Source organism: Osmerus eperlanus, chromosome 18 (genome assembly GCF_963692335.1).
Source record: "Osmerus eperlanus chromosome 18, fOsmEpe2.1, whole genome shotgun sequence".
Classification (NCBI taxonomy): domain Eukaryota; kingdom Metazoa; phylum Chordata; class Actinopteri; order Osmeriformes; family Osmeridae; genus Osmerus; species Osmerus eperlanus.
The window spans coordinates 5,444,271-5,457,203 of NC_085035.1; positions in this window are offsets into that span (position 1 = coordinate 5,444,271).

Below are 12,933 nucleotides of genomic sequence, written 5' to 3' on the forward strand. Positions count from 1 at the left end.
CCTGCTAGTTAATCTCTTTGTTTGTATTAACATGTTGACCCTGACCAGAGAGCAGGGCCGCTGAGAGGGTTTGATGAAAATACACACAGCCATTACTTACGGCAGAACCAACAAACAAACTGAATAATGTCATGATAATGACTATGATGAAAACCTGCTATATGAGTATATTTGATTAAGGGCAGGAGTAATGTGATAATGTTAGGTCACATGCAGAATTTCTTGTTTTGGGAAGCTAATTGTACCATCCATTTAGTGTAATAACTAATATCCTTTAGCTGTAGAAATATTGCATAAGTTATGACTTAACAATAAGGGGATGTGAGAAGTCTGGGTGTCATTGTGTCTTGGTTAAGTGCAGTTTGCCCATCATCCAACAGAGGGAGACACTTTCCCTCAGAAACAAGATCTCTCTGAGCTCAGTATCAGGATTTCTTTTGATAGTGCTTCGTAAAACCCAGATGTAGGTATGCACCTGTTGGAGGAAGACATTCGACAGTAATGTTTCATACTAGGCAGGAATTGTATTCCAATCATGCTATTCTCAGATGACTTATGTTCCTTTGTGACGCACAACTCTTATCCAGCACAACTCTTATCCAGCCATGTAGGCTTTTTTTTTTAATGAAGTTGAACAGAACCTGCTGAATTCCAATGCGATATTCCCCATTCGCCCCTCGCACCATTCCTTGTATTCAGCAGGAGTCCACTCGACCTGACCGTGCTGTCTGAGCATGAAAGCCGTCCAGTGGGAGATGACATGCATTAGTGAGACCACCATTAGCGAGACCACCCAACGCACCCAATGGTTTTCTTTGAGAACCACCCCCCCACCCCCCCCCCCCACCCCCCCACCCCCACCCCCCCCCCATGCATCCACAGCAGTTCCCTGAGAGCTCTGACAAGCCTGCCGAGCTGTCATTTCCCTCCCTCGGCCCCCCGATACTCTCCCTAACGTCTCCTTTCCTTACCCCCTCTATACTAACCCCATGGCATGTCCCACTGAGGGGCCCTGGCTGCCCGCCACAGGCCCCCAGCCACCCCCCCCCCCCCTCACCAGGCCCGGGCTGCTAAACAGCCGGAAAGGGGCTAATGGTTCTCATGATCCCCACTAGCAACATTTGTACAGGCACTGTCTGAATCCACAGCCTTGTGTTTAGACCCTGTAGGGGAGCAAAATGGCCACCCATGCATGAGGTAGAACAAAGTCATCTGTATTTTGTATTTCCGTTGCTCACTTTTGATCAATGGGGAGAAGCATTTTACATGGAGCATTGAGGTTGACCTGACCTGATCTCTCCGTAAGATCTTTGAACCATGGGTGTGTAATTGTTTTAGCTTGGGGGATTTAATGGACGCTGTTGGCTATAACCCACTGGACCTGTGCTCATCAACAGACTACGAGGTCACCTACTGTTATGCATAATTCTGTAACTTATCAAGATCGATAAATATATTGGGCACCAATTTCAAAACAGTAGTTTTACTTTAGTACCAAGGGCTAAAACATGGGTGTCCAACCTTTCAGAGACAAACAGATGTGGTTTGTGGCAACATGGTAAACGGAACTATGAGAAACGCTGTTTTCATCAAGTGACCAAGCGGAGAAACGGGTTTTCAGCACCTTCAAAAGAGGATCATGCCATTTCTGTGTATGTAATCCTTACATGTTTAAACAAATATTTCTGCTTGGCTGGAGACTGAGGTGTTCTCAGGTCTAACTCCCTGTGATTGTCAGGTTATAAACAAATGAACCATTTTGCAGCTGGCGCAGTGCCCATAGGGTGTCAGTCATGTTGAAGCAGGTCAATGGATCTTATTCAGCAGAACCATCTTTATTGACAAATGGAAATGTGTACAATGAGTTTGAACCCTAAGTCATGGCATATGGTTAGAGTATTTGACTGTAGCTGTTTCACAATCCTCTACCGCAAAATTTGTCCAAGATTCCCAAATGTGTCTTTTTAAGGGGAATTTAAACGCAAGCTTTGAGTATCTGCAAACTTTAGTTCTCTATTGAACTCCCAGAGGTTTACATTTACATTTAGTCATTTAACAGACGCTCTTATCCAGAGTGGCTTACAGTAAGTACAGGGACATTCCCCCTGAGGCAAGTAGGGTGAAGTGCCTTGCCCAAGGACACAACGTCATTGGCACAGCCAGGAATCGAACCGGTAACCTTCAGATTACTAGCCCGACTCCCTAACCGCTCAGCCACCTGATTTCCCAGGTTTAAATGGTAAATTACCAAATTTACCATTTAAAATTACAATTACATTACATGGTAAAAATGACATTTTTCAGTACATTATCAGTTCAAATTGCAGTAGCAAATTTCTCATAATAGCTATGCTATATTGCAGGAGGAAAGGTATAACCCAAACTTGATGGCTCCAGAACACAGCAGACAACTATACAAGATCGCTTAACACCATTTTTCACAAACAACTGACGACAAACATGGCGAACCAATTATGTTGTGTCATGGTATGATGAATTGATACCTCATAGAATATGATAATGGGAAATAGTTCTTGTTTTTAATTAGAATTAGAATATCAATAATGTGGCAAACAAAAGCCAATCTCAAGATTTGAGTCTGATACCAGTCATTTTCTATAGCATGAAATAAGTTGGCATGGTTATATGGTTTACACCATGTTCATTCTGTCTCATTACAATCAATATGTTATTGGATTAACAATCCACCAGTAAACCTGTGTTTTCCAATATTAACAAGCAAATAGTAAACATGTTGTGCACCAGGGATGTCATTTCCCCCTTGGGTCGGTTCAGACAACAATTTAAATGTGAAAAAACAAAACATTATTACTTTAATGTTTATATAGTCAAAGTCAAAAGGTGTGTCCCGCCTATTAACGCCCCATCAACAACATAAATGGAACCATTTACAGAACCCTATGTAACAGCATCAATTATAACAAGGTTTTATAAATATGGGTTATATGAATAAAATATGTATGAAACTGTTATACTAGATAATTATTTGCAATCTAATGTAAGGTGGCAATTACTTTGGACTATGTGAAGTTACAGCAACAAACCTCATGTACAATATACTGCAGGTTAATCAAGAACTATCACTGTGGCTAAATGTACTAAGCCATTTTCACAGTGATACTTCTTGATTGCCCCGATAATCAGGAAATGATGGCCTTCACGTGAAAAGTTCACGTGTCCTCTTACAACATCCTCATTCTGTTTCCTCTCTTTCCGTGAACTGAAAAAGAAAAACGCAACGTATTTGTCTGATGAGGAAGATCGGAGCAGAAGGAACAAGCGATCTCCATCCCTGTTCTCCATCCCTGACCAGTTTGCCGACAGAAGCCTCTGCTCAGGCTTTGAGAAGAGAAAAAACGATGCATCCGTTTGTCTGCCAAAAATTCGACCCACATTAGCATTCTGCTGCATCTCCTCCTGGTTCTCCTGTCAGAACCCTCTCCCAGGCCTCACCTCCCTCAACCCCAGCTCTCTCTTTTGCTACTCAGTCAGCCCTCCTCCATGACTCCCCTCTGCATCTTCCACCATGGCTGCACCAGAGTCACACAAGGACTCCGAGGACCAGAGTGTCTTTGTCAGCGTGTCGGACGGACGGTGAAAGGATCGGAAACGTGAACGGCAAACGGCACAACATCGGCAGCATACGTGTCTATCCCTTATACCGTGAAAATGAGGCCACTTGGAAGTTGAGGAACGGTCCCTCTGTCTTGACCGCAAGTTCTGCCCCTTCTTCTTTCCCACAGGCCTGTGGCTGTTGAGAGCCCGCCTACTTCGATGAGGCGCAGTCTCCGTGGGGAGGCGTGCCGCCTCGCTCCTGTCGTACCGCGGCGGTTCACTGTGTTAGCTGGCATCTGCATCTGCTGGCATCTGCATTTCAAATGGCATGTTGCGTTCTGGGCCTTTTTCCTTCCCCGTGTTCTTTTCTGCACTATTACCCCCTCACCATTGTACCGGAAGCCCTGTGACAGCTCAGGCCTTGAATCCCCACAGGCGTGGTGCCACGTTAGGTATTTTCGCTGTTTCCATTGCTATGCAGCATACCGAGTGTACCATGCACTGCGCCATGTTCCGCGGCCTGCCTCGCAGTGAATGAGGAGCACATTTTCTGTCATTAATGGTAGCTCTGCCACAGGTTGCCACACAGGTATCTCATACAGGTTGGTATAGGCAATGCCTGCTGTATAAATGTGATGCTCCGGTGTTAGTTTGGTCTTTCTGCTTTCTGCCATGACATCTTGAGGCGTGAGGAAATCTTGCACCCAGAAGCCTGCTTCCCGCTTCTCATCTTTGAAGGATTTCATCCACACACACTGACCAGTAACGCTTACAGTCTCTACTTCAGTGGGACTGGAATTTGTTGGAAAATTGTGTTCTCTCTGTCTCCCTCTACAGGTCATTCTCTGCTCTGCATGGTGGCCCAGCTGGGCAAAAACTCCTAGAACTGATCCTTCTCTCCTTCAGAAAGTAATGGCTTGGCTGTGGATCTGTAACTGGTATCAGCCTTCTATGTCCCTCCAGAAATATTGTGTTCGATCTCACATGTGAGGTTATGGAGTGCTGACATATTTCATCCATTTGCTGTACTGGCTGTGGAGGTCAGGTGCACCAGGAATTCCAATAGTCTTTCCTTAGTTTTTCAGCTCCTGCCTCCAGCCAAGTCTGAAGCTGTGTTTCAATACAGATAGTTCTTTAAATGCCTTTATCTTTGTGTTTGACATTTGTATTCCATCGTCTGCCTAAGCTATCTGGCTTTTGCGCTCAACTCAACACACTTCCTTTACCTGAACACTTTTACAATAACTGTGAGTGACATGATGGTAAATAATAATATCGAGACTGGCATACCTGGACCAAATCATTTCTGCGAGGCATTCGTAATGGGGTTTAATGCCGTCGTTTGTTGCCTAGGCAACAGAGCTGGAGTGCACATGCCAGGAGTGCGATGGCCGCCACGCCTCAGTGGTTGATTACTTCAAGACTCTTCCACGGTGAATCCCTCAGGTTGAAGTAGAGTAGAATTAAACAGAATAGACTACGATAGTGTGTTCTATGTTATCTCTTCACGTGAAGCGTTTTTTTTTTATTCAGGAAAAACGATTGCTGGAGTTTCAAGACCTGGTGTTCCAGAGTGTTCCAGCAGTTATAATGCAGGGCTCTGCCGGTGAAGTGCAGTCAGCACTAGGTGGCATGCCAAGATAGGAGGCCCCTCCTTACAATTGTAAGATATTTTCATTCGGCAGACAGGGTTTTTGGGTCAAACAAAAAAGTCTTGGAGTGGAATATCTTTCAGAATCACGGCAACGTGATGCTTTATTCAGCAATGCAGCAGTTCAGAAAGGAAGACAGAAAAAGCTGGAGACTCCATAATCCTATTTCCAAATATTGCCCCATGAGCTTTCCATAGTTTGTTCCCTTTTTCCGTGATGCGTCACGTGTACAAGCACCCTATCTCTCTAATGGACGCTCGACCCCCTCACTATGTTCCCTTTTCTCCTCAAACCCCAGTTCACCCCTTCGACTACGAGAACAAGCCCTCCTCTCCGGCTTCTGTTCGGAGGATTCTTCTTCTGTTTTCAGGTTACTCGTTCTAAACTCTGGCAACACGCCCGATTCTCCCCACTATTCTGTGCCACAGGAATGTGTTGTTTCCAACTTGTGACGCCTTGCTCTGAGACGAGTCATCAACATGATACAGCTGGACAGATCTCAGCTGGACAGATAGTGCAGCCCAGACCTCGGTCTTCTTCACTATTACTGGACATCCCCACATATTAGCCTATATGACCTATATTAAATACATTTTTACGCTACAACACAATCCTCCACAGAGAGGTCCCACGAAACACTTTACACAAAGAAAGATAAAGGGTACAGTTCAATTTGACACGATATCTTGATACAGGACTGGATGCCTGACGGTGAAACAACCACACGGTAAAGCCTGTGTTACACGATAACCACGATAACCACGATAACCACGACAACCATGATAACCCATGTCTCCAGTGCAGGTGTGGATATCCTCCCAGACATCTACAGATGATGTCCGAGGCTGTTCATGTGGTCTTCCACTCATTTGATAGAACAGCACCCAGGCCATTTTCAGCCCAACCAATGTTACATATGGAAATGCCCTATAAAATCATTCTATCACCCCTTTAAACACAGAATGTTCCTTGTCGTTAATGTTGTGGCGAAAATTGATTGACTTTATGTACTGTAGGCTAATATGTAGGCGTGTCCAGGTGTTGGGAAGAAGGCTGAGGTCTGGGTTTCATTATCTGTCTGTTTGTTGGTCGTCCTTAAACTGACCCAGAGAATGGCGTCCCAAATGAGAGATTCCTATGGAACACATTCCTATGGAACGACATCGTGGGGAAAAGAGGGGTATGACCAAAGTTTAGAAGGAGAAACCTCCAAACAGGAGCCAAGGAAAGGAGCTAGTTCTCCTTTTTTATCCCTTTGGGAGTAACCTTGTCTTCCAACGAAGGAGAAAAGGGAGCAGAGAGAGCAGGTCGAGCTGAGTTTAGAGAGATCTCGTGCACGGGACAATTCGCGGGAAGGGGAACGAACTGTGGAAAGATTGTGGGATAATCTTGGGAAATAGTCGTATGGAGGGAGGGGGAATTTCCACATGTTGACTATGAATATGTTGTATATATGAAAATGCTTCTTTTGTATTCCTGTATAAAATGTTGCTTTGCTGAATAAACCATCAAGCTACCTTGATTCTTAAAGATATTCCACTCCGAGTTTTCCCTTGACCCAAAAAACTACAGTAATACGGTTAAACTGTGCACTGCTGGAGTGTTCATTCTGATATGAGAGTATCTGTGTATATGAGAACATATGGGAGTGATGTAGGAAGTTCAACAGTGATAGATTGGGTAAAAGACATGATAGTCAGATCAGTGTAGTCAAAGGCACCCTAGCATCAATTATGTTTTCCTACTGTCTGAAAATGGGACTTACCATCTCTCAGAGTCATTTCACATTTGGGAAACTCTCTATACACGTGTAATCAGCTGTGCATACGCACTACACACCCACACACGTGCCGACAAGCACACATCAAACATAACCCACAATATGTCATGGGTCTAACCTTGCTTTGTTTTAATTGTCGCTGCTATGGAATAGTTATGGCTCGCTAGCACAAGCACAAACAACGCCGCCGGTTTGAATGTTTATGACAAAGGAGATCTATAAGGAATGTGTGATATGAATTGAGATTAAATATGTGAGAGGCATCACTCTACGTGTAATGATTCTTCTCACGATAATATTTTACTATCTGGCTTCAATTCATCACCTCACAATCTGCATCGGCAATTTCCCATCTCCAAAGTGTTCATACACAGGGGTCAGAGTGTATGTGCAGACGTACGCCTTCTCCTATCAAGTTTGCTTTTATATATCCCAACTTTTGCTTGGAAAGTGGCATACTGCTCTTTCAGATCCTGTTTTGTGCGTACGCCACGGTTATAATTGAGGCCCCAGACCTTTACTGGAAGCTGTCATCTTACTTCCAGGTCAGATCCACGATGCCGGAAATGTATGAGGTGAGAAAAGTAACAGAACTCTGAAAAGACACAAATTGAAAAGCCGTAATGTCGAAAGAAACAATTGGAAATGAGCAATTAGCGAATTGGTCTGAAAATGCCAGGCTAATGTGTCCCTTGTTTGGGGGTTGAAAAATGTGGTTACCCGCTTCATATTTCAAGTTACAAGCTTGCAAATATGTATTACAAGCTTGCACCTGTATTTTACAAGGCTTGGAAATAGTTCCTTTAGACATGGGTGTTCAAATGGTGTTTTTCGAGCTTTCAGAGTTCTGTCACTGTTCTCACCTCAGAAAAGAAGAGGGGTTACCAGTCATTTTTAGCAGACGCTCTTATCCGGTTATCGTGCACCTTTTATCTACCTAAATAAAGGGACTTTAAATCAACTCTTTATAATTCCATGTCCTCATTTTAATCAACAGAATTGGCCTCTTCAACATACTAGGTTAAGAAGTGTGTGAATATATATGCCATATGCAAAGACTGGATAAACCCATTGAAGCCTGGCGTTGATTATTGACATAATGTTTGAGCGATGAGTGTAATGGTGCAATATTGTCTACCTTCATTACGCTTCATTTTTTGTGAAAGGTTCAATTCATTCCAGCAGATTACCAAAGTTAATATTCATCACACACCTTTCAGACAAGTACATGTTTTGAGGCAAACACTGTTGCTTCGTGATTGAATTGAAGGGTCGCTTTGGGAACTGCCGGTATGATTAGCACAATCTGGAAATCAGGAAATGCATTAGACGCTCAGATACAAACGATCTTTGACATGCAGGGGAGAATGTCTCTGTGAGAGGGTTAGTGATCAGCTTTAATGGAGGGATGTGAACGCATCAGGGTCAGGAAGAAGGAGAAAGGTTCATGAGTCTTACAACCATGACACACGTACTCGCATGCCGGGAGACCAGGAAAGTGTCCGCCGGAGAAAATCTTTCTCAAGCCTCTTGGCCATCCTCCAATGGAAGCCAGTGCCAATGATCAACCACTATAACGGCAACAGGCGGCCAAGTCCACATGCTTATTCATGGCCTAGGCATGAGAGCAATGTGTTCTGCATGTTTACATTGATGTTCTTTTGTGGAGGAAACCCATGTGAGCACAGGATGAACATGCAAACTCCACACAGACAAGTCCAGAAGATGACCCCTCTGAGCATTGAACAGTGCACCAGGTGGGAGTCAAACCCATGACCTTCTTGTTGTAAGGGGACAGTGCAAGGCAGTGCTCTACCATGCAACTAAGCAATACTGGGGAAAAAAGACATTTGTCAAATGTCTATCGTTTTTTTTTTTTGCCCTTTTGAAATATGAGGTCTAGTCATTCATCAGCATTCAGAGGAATTTATGTGTGCGTGTTTATGCAATTTTGTTATGGGTTTCTCTGCATGTGTATGCATTCCGTTCTGGGAGCTGACACAATCGTGTGTGGAAAGGACTGGCTCTTTTGATTGAGTCGATTTCCACTTTTCCAACACCTTCATTTGGCAACCCTACAGCTCACAGCTGTACTTTTGTACTTGTTCTGGACTATGAAATATTGTAATGAACTCTTTATCCCTGAGTTGAGGCTTTAGAGCTGAAATCGTATGAAAACAGTGTCCAGCAGTAACCATCACGGCGCAGAGTCTGTTCCTTCTAGAATTTCAGAATGAATCGGGAGTTTTCCTTTACATACTGTACATTGGGTCCAGCAGAGTTGCCTCCTGTCACTTTGAAAATTTTTCAGACAGAACCTGTTCTGGTCACTTCGTCCTTAAAATGCACATAAATCTTTATCTTTTCAAGGTCCTTCCACAATCACCCTCGACCCCCCCCCACACACCCCCATCTACTTCTTTCTTTTTCTCCTCACTCCATAGCCCTTCTGGTTGCACCAGTCATGTGGTCGTTGGAGGGAGCCATGAATAAATCAGGAGATGCAAAGCAAACACAAGGTTGGCTGTAGGACACAGGAGGAACTGATTAAGGACATGTTATGTCGCCGCCCTCGGACGGTACCTGGCGTCAAGGGCGCCGGGTTAACGAATGGATATGACACTCTCAAGCATGGAACACACCTGTTCCCCCTCCCCTCCGACCCCAGGGAGACATGGAGCCCGGGCCTCTTCTCGCCCTGCTGTCTGTGCCCACTGAGGTCGATCCATCATAACCAGGTCGGCCCCCTGCAACCTAATCATGAGATTGCGGCTGTCCAACGCGCTCAGCCCCTTGGAGTACCTTTGATCTATGTGGATCCCCTCATTGTCCCCGTGTTGAGAATCCGTAGATTTCCAGTGTCTCAGATTGAGTTTCGGGAAATGACTTTTTTCTTTTGTCTGTCCTTTCCTGTCATCTCCATCTCTCTCGGCCCTCCTCCCCCTATACAACCTCCTTTATATAAGGACACTGTATCTGCTTAACATAACATAAGCCCAACGCTGGTCGTCCTATTGTCATACCGCTGATTGATTTCTGCCTCCAGGCATCGGGTCCGGGACATGTCTGAGTGGCGGGAGAACAGGTCCCTCTGCTCCTCTCGGTGGGTCGTGTCCCCCCCGTCCCCCCTCCGCCCAGTGACAGTCCTCGTCGCTGGGTTTGACGCTCAGAGCCTCTGACAGAGCCCCATTAGGGCGGAGGCTTGACCGCCGGCTGGCCCGCAGGAAGCCCCACAGAGCAAAGTGTGACAGGCCCACCTGCTGGGAGACGAGCCACGCAGCGACAGTCTGACACCTCTCTCTCTCTCTCTCTCTCTCTCTCTCTCTCTCTCTCTCTCTCTCTCTCTCTCTCTCTCTCTCTCTCTCTCTCTCTCTCTCTCTCTCTCTCTCTCTCCCCCTCTCCCTCTTTCTCTCTCTCTCCCTCTCTCTCTCTCTCTCCCTCCCTCTCTTTCTCTCTCTCTCTCTCTCTCTCTCTCTCTCTCTCTCTCTCTCTCTCTCTCTCTCTCTCTCTCTCTCACTCTCTCAGTCCTCGCTCTTTTCTCGACAGACAGTGGTGCCGGAGAACCCCCGGGCACCAAAGGCTTATCTTAATTGAAGTGTAGCGCGGCGACGACGCACGCGCAAGGGGGACGGATACACACACGTACACACGCACGCACTCTCTCGCCAGCACGAAAACATACGTCCAACGCACTAACTTTTCATCCGCTCGCGTACCTGCCCTTTCGGCGTACGCGGTACCGGTCTTATCTGTGTCTCTCGCTGCCGTCGCTGCCACCTTCACGAACAAGCAGGTCGCCCATGTGGATATACAGTACCAGTCACACTTTTGACTGGTACTGTATAGAGTGGCCGAATGTGCGACTGCTATGAGTTTGCATTTGCATAATCGTATAAGTGCTGTACTGAATGACCATTATAGAATATAGGCTTTTGTATTGCACGTAAATGTCTCCTTAATCTATTTCCTCTGCTCCTTAGCTCTTGTGAAGGTGAACCACTTTGGCTGTCTTTCATGTAAAGATCTCACAGAAGAAGAAAAAAGAAAGGCTCATTAGCATACACGACAACTACAAAGATGATTAAAAATAGCTTAGTGCTCTTCGGGAGAGGCCTTGCTGAGCTCACTCCGGAGCACTCTGCTAATCCTGTGAATGGGTGCAGAAGTTAGAAATGCAATTACGGAGTTATTCTGGCACAGGCCAAGAGGTCGTTCTTCTCAGGGCTCAATTTGAACGCCTGTCGGATTAATTTAGCGTGTGGTCTTTATTCCCAGAATGATTAGCATGAGAGGGGTGATTGTCAGTTTTTTTTTTGCGCATTTGTCGTTCGTTCATTTACTACCCTTCATTGTCTCTTCTACTATCTGTTTCTCTCCGTGTCTGTGTCTCCATGTCTCTCTCTCTCTCTCTCTCTCTCTCTCTCTCTCTCTCTCTCTCTCTCTGCCCTCTCCCTCTCCCTATCTCTCTCTCTCCCTCTCCCCATTTCTCTCTCTCTCTCTCTCTCTCTCTCTCTCTCTCTCTCTCTCTCTCTCTCTCTCTCTCTCTCTCTCTCTCTCTCTCTCTCTCTTTGGTGTCGTCCAAGTATGTTTCTCAACACTCAACCAATCCTCAATTGGAAATGTCCCGTTGCCCAATCTTCTTGCCTTTGTCCTCTTCAGCGTGTTTGTGCACATTAAGAAAAAATCTGTTTGTCGACATCTGGTGATAAACCAAGCATTCACGGGCACACTTTAATTTGATTGATGCACTTTAAGCTGTGAACGGGCCTGTTAGGAGATGATGGGTTGCATTCAGATCCTCCCACTTAGAGCCATTTCCTCCACTCAGCCCTGTGTCGCAGAGTGCCAGACACAGAGGTGTTGGCCGCCATTTTGAAACTCATTGGTCTGCATCATTCATGGACACGGAATCCCTCCCCCATCTGCTCAACCCACGACAAGATTCTTGGCTCAACCCCCCACCCTCTCTCATCCTCGTTCTGTACACACATCAACATCAGAGCCATTTTACTCTAAGTACAAGACATATTTGTAGTGTTGATCCAGCTTAGGAATTCACATGATGCGTTTCTGAGATTTTTCTCCCCTCTGCAATAGGTATCGGGCCAGCGTAATTTATGCAGACCTGTAGCCATGCTGGCTTATCATGCTCATTCACTCACAGCCGTCGAGTGCTCATCTGTCACAGTGAAGTGGTGGGCTAGGTGACTGTTGCTAATTAGATTATTTGCTCCTGCTGTTGTTTACGGTAAATGAAGGATATGAGCTGTGTGTGCTAAAGACGTATAATTTACAGGGATTATGCTGCCGCATCTACATATTTCGAGTTTGGAAACACTGCCAGTGAGATGAATTTGATATTACACACAGACGTGCCAACAGGCTGAATGCAGGTAGACGATGGGAACACTTCTCACTTGGCAGAGACGGCGACGTTTCGATGACAAAATTCCAAGAGACATCTGATTTTCATCCGTTTCCCCTGAAGCCGGTCATGCTCGACGGCTCTGTAACCGAGCCCTTCTGTCACATGGTAACCCGTACGGCGGGAAGGCGAGGAGTGAGCACATGTTCTACCCATGCTAAAGACGCGCACATGCATGTACGCACACGCAGACACGCGCGTGCATGCACGGACACGCACCCGTCAGCTAGCAAACGCCAAAATGCACTCACTTAGCCTCTGCCCTCCACACACCTCCACGCACGCCCACACCCTTCATAACCTCAAATGGATACATGTTTAAATGTATTCCTTTGCTGCAATCAACAATGCAGATTAGGATCACGCCATCGACGTGTGGGCGTGCGTATCAACATGAAGCACATTATCTACATTTACATTTACATTTACATTTATTCATTTAGCAGACGCTTTTATCCAAAGCGACTTCCAAGAGAGAGCTTTACAAAGTGCATAGGTCA